This window comes from Marmota marmota, unplaced genomic scaffold (assembly GCF_001458135.2).
Source record: "Marmota marmota marmota unplaced genomic scaffold, marMar, whole genome shotgun sequence".
In the NCBI taxonomy this organism is placed as follows: domain Eukaryota; kingdom Metazoa; phylum Chordata; class Mammalia; order Rodentia; family Sciuridae; genus Marmota; species Marmota marmota.
The window spans coordinates 26,931,110-26,936,157 of NW_026000240.1; the positions used below are offsets into that span (position 1 = coordinate 26,931,110).

Here is a 5,048-nt window from a genome sequence, read left to right on the forward strand (position 1 = left end):
GCCACCCATGCGGTCCTTCCAGCGACCACACACCAACTGGAACTCCCTACACCGGAACTCCACCACCAATGTGAACTCTTCAGGAATCCCCAGGAGAGCTCAACTGGAACTCAATGGGAACTCCCCGAGAACTCAAAAGTCATCATCTTAATGGCTCGCTGGCGTCATCTCTCAACCACTACTTCTGGCAAAATGCCAGGGGCCATTCCAACTCGGCTGTGGCTCTCAACATCTCCCCCCTTCTGTTTAATTAAGCAACAAGCATGTGGCTTAGGGACCATGCCTGTCTTAGATTGTCCAATACTACATATGGTTCTTACCCTTCATCGGATGAGCTGACCTCAAGGCGTCACCCTCCTGTCTTAGGTTGGTACCATTACAATTGGATCTTACCCGTCATTGACTACTGGTCCAGCATACAGCCATACTTGTGGATAGGCCTTTACACCAGTGGGGGGGGGGTGAGGTTTTTTGTTTTTTGCCATCATAACCGTTTTCTCATGTCTCTGCATTCATAAAGTAACCATGTATAGTTCTCATTCTGAAAATATCATCTCAAAATACAGGTCCCAAATTTCAGAATTGTATTTGATTCTTTGTATTTCCGTCATTTCTGTGCAAAGGTCTTAAAGGTCATATGGATCATCCTCCTTTTTATCTTCTTTTACTTTGTGGGTTTTCTTCTTCATCTTCTTTTCATCGACCTCCTGGTCAGAAGTGATTGCAGGATTATCAATACCACCTTTCCAAGTTTCAACAGGAGAAAGAAGTGGATGTTCTTCACTTCCAGGATGTCTTCCTTTTCTTTTTGTTTGTGAAGTAGTGAAAGCCTCATCATCACTTGCATCTGAATGTGTTCTTCTATAATATGACTTGGCTTTACTAAACAAGGTTTTAGATTTATATTTATATTTAGAAGGCCTCCGTTCCCCATGACCTTTTGAGGTTCTATCAGAAAATCCATTTTCTTCATCTCCTTGTGTGTTATTTACAAATGAGTTTCGAGTTTTAATAATTTGATTCGGACTATCATCTGGGACAACATAAATCTCATCAGAATAGCCCTTCTGTTTAAAAATTGTGTCAGTGGGTTCTGCATAGTTATCTGAAGAATCCATATCCTCAGGATGTGCTACAGGCACCCGGGAGGTCTGTTTTCTCGGATTTTTACCAATACCAGCTTCAATTGTTTTTAAGAGATTTGGATGCAATTTTTTCACATTTGTCTTAGGTACAACTGGTTTAGGTTTAATAGGTGGAGGCACTTTATGGTTGCGTTCATGATCGTGACAGTTTGGAGTGCTATGAGCAGGGTATTCATTTCCTTCCAAATCTAACCTATATCTGGAATGGTCACTAGGTGTTGGAAGCAACTATACATCATTCCCCAATTGGACTATAAGGAGGTGGTGCTTCTGTATCATCATCTGAATCAGGGTAGTTGTTATAAGGAAAACAATCTCTGGGAGATGGTAGAAAAACATCTTCACTTTGATGTGTTGACTCCCTTGTATTATCAGACAAGTAAGAATTTTCTATCATATTTTTTTTTCTCTAGAACATCACTAAAAAACAGAGTAAAGACCTCAGTTTGCCGATGATACTGAGATAAAGAATACAATGCTGTAAATTTAGCAGTGATCTCGTTGCAATGTGTTCTCCTTCAGTCACTAACTCCTTGATAGCCTCATTTTCAAAAAAATCTGCTTGGCTGTCAGTAACTGCCACCAATTGTACAGGAATGGTATCTTGAACTTCTGATAGAAATGCTCGAAGCATTCCCATTGATGCTTTCCGTTTAGCAGAGTAAACTAATATATACCCATGAACCAGTTCATCCTTCCTTACTCCAATTGAAGAGTTATATGACAATATTGTGATATATATTCTCCTCCTTTTTTCATCGATAATTTTATCAAGCATTAAGGAATTATTTTCTCCAGCTTGAGCAGCACTGCAAGAATGAGAATCAAGGAATGGTGAAAGAATAAGATCCACACTAAATGGATCACCACACATGGCACACATGACAGTTCTCAAGTCAGCTTCTGATACATCCTTATTGGTGGGAACTGGGCTCACCTCATCTAAATTGTGTTTAACTGATTCCAGTACTCCTCTTAGAGCTTGCTTTATTTGGGTTTCATTAAATTTACGAGGATATGTACCTGCAGGCACATCTACAAAAGGACAGTGTATAACTTGTTTGCCAGTTGTTGCCCTTGGTGCCTGAGAATGGGAAGGTTCTTGTCATGTCTTCATGCATGTACTTAGGGTAATGATGTCCATCTCATTTCCACCGTCTTTTTAACCCCCTTGTTTCCTTCTTTCCCTTTCCTCTATCTAGGGTTCGTCTAATCTTACCATGCTGCCCCTTCCAACCTCACAATGAATCAGCCTTCTTATATCAGAGAAAACATTTAGCATTTGGTTTTTTTTTTTTTTTTTGGCAATGGTTAACTTCACTTAGCATTATATTCTCCAACTCCATCCATTTTCCTGCAAATACCATGATTTTATTCTCTTTTATTGCTGAGTAATATTCCATTGTGTGTGTGTGTGTGTGTATATATATATATATATACACATCACATTTTATTTATCCATTCATCTACTAAAAGGATCTAGGTTGGTTCCAGAGTTTAGTTATTGTGAATTGTGCTGCAATAAATATTGATGTGGCTGTGTCCCTGTAGTATGCTATTGTTAAGTCCTTTGGGTATAGACCGAGGAGAGGGATAGCTGAGTCTAAAGGTGGTTCCATTCCAGTTTTCAAAGTAATCTCCATACTGCTTTCCATATTGGCTGCACCATTTTGCAGCCCCATCAGCAATGTATGAGTGTGCCTTTTTCCCCACATCCTTGCCAACACTTACTATTGTTTGTATTCATAATAGCTGCCATTCTGACTGGAGTGCGATGATATCTTAGAGTGGTTTTGATTTGCATTTCTCTAATTGCTAGAGATGTTGAACATTTTTTTCATGTATTTATTGATTGATTGTATATCACCGATTGAGAAGTGTTTGTTCAGTTTCTTGACCCATTTATTGATTAGGTTATTTGTTTTTCAATGCTTGACTTTTTGAGTTCTTTATATACTCTAGAGATTAGTGCTCTGATGTGCAAGTGGTAAAAATTTGCTCCCAAGCTGTAGGCTCTTTATTCACCTCACAGATTGTTTCTTTTGTTGAGAAGAAGCATTTTAGTTTGAATCCATCCCATTTATTAATTCTTGATTTTAATTCTTGCGCTGTAGGTAGGGTCCTAATCCGATATAATGGAGATTGGGGCCTACTTTTTCTTCTATTAGACACGGGGTCTCTGGTTTAATTCCTAGGTCCTTCATCCACTTTGAGTTTTGTGGATAGTGAGAGATGGGGGTTTAATTTCGTTTTGTTGCATGTGGATTTCCAGTTTTCCCAGCACCATTTGTTGAAGAGGCTATCTTTTCTCCAATGTATGTTTTTGGCGCCTTTGTCTAATATAAGATAACTATAATTATGTGGTTAGTCTCTGAGTCGTCTATTCTGTACCATTGGTCTACCAGTCTATTTTGATGCCAATACCATGCTGTTTTTTTTGTTACTATTGCTTTGTAGTATATTTTAAGGTCTAAGTTCTTGAAACAGTGGTCAGAGCAGTTAGACGAAAGAAATGAAAGGGATACGGATAGGAAAAGAAGAACTCAAATTAGCACTATTTGCCAACGATAGAAGACCCAAAAAATTCCACCAGAAAACTTCTAGAACTAGTAAAAGAATTCAGCAAGTAACAGGATACACCCTTAAATCAAAGGCTTTTCTGTATATCAGTGACAAATCCTCTGAAAGCTACTCCATTTACAATTAGCCTCAACAAACAAACAAACAAAAACCCCCAAAACCCCACAAACTTGGGAATCAACCTAACAGAAGAGGTAAAAGACCTATACAATGAAAACTACAGAATGCTAAAGAAAGAAATTAAAGAAGACCTTCCTTAGAAGATGGAAAATCTCTCTTGTTCTTGAATAGGTAGAATTAATATTGTCAAAATGACCATAGTATTAAAAGTATTATACAGAGTTAATGCAATTCCAATCAAAATCCCTATGACATTACTCATAGAAATAGAAAAAGCAGTCATGAAATTCATCTGGAAAATAAAGAGACCTGGTATAGCTAAAGCAATCCTATTGGTCAGTTTTTGAGTCCTAACCTCCATTCAGGTCTGCCCCATTTCATATTCTCATAGGTTCTGGAAGTGGGAGGTTGAGATCATCGAATGGAACTGGTTGTGCTGCTGCTTGGCTTGCCTCAATGCTGTCTTTTCGTGCCTTGGCGCCACCAGGCCACATGGCTGGGCTCCTAAGGACTGTTCTTGCTGCTTGGGGCAGACACTGCCCTGCTCCATTGCTTAGGTGCCACTTCTTGGTAGGCCGGCTGTGCACCTTGTAGCAGGGTACCCATGTCAATAAGATTATATTCAGTGGTGAAATATTGGAACACTTTCCTGTGAGATCCCAACAAGATAAGGATGGATGCTTCCGCTTATGATTATTTTTTTCAACATTCTACTGATATCCCTTGCCAAAACAGAAGGCAAGAGAACACAATAAAAGGCATCCAGATAGAAAAAGAAGAAGTGGAACTGTCACTGTTTCTTGACAGTATGATTTTATATGTAGAAAACCCAAAGAGTCAACCAAAAAACTGTTCAAACTGATAAATTAAGTGAAGTGGCAGGATAACAAAAATCGATGTGCAAAAAGTAGTAGAGTTTTTCTACATTAACACTGAACTTTCCTAGAAAGAAATCAAGAGAACTACAAAATCAAGGGAAACTACAAAATACTAATGAAAGAAATTGAAGAAGACAGACAGACAAATGGAAAGATATCCTGTGTTTGGGTTGGAAGACTTACTGTAAATGTCAAATGAACTTTCATTGTGTGTGTGTGTGTGTGTGTGTGTTACTCTTAGAAACAGGAAAGTTAAACGTGCTTTGTTACCTTTTTAATCAAAAGTTCTTTTTTGTGAAACAGAAACTTTTTCAACTTTATTAGA

The 5,048-nt window shown here is 38.4% G+C and overlaps 1 pseudogene; it reads right to left on the minus strand.

Annotated features, from left to right (window-relative positions):
• Nucleotides 1–449: 449 nt before the first annotated feature.
• On the minus strand, nt 450–4,395 carry LOC107143154 (annotated as a pseudogene).
• Between the last annotated feature and the right edge of the window lie 653 nt (nt 4,396–5,048).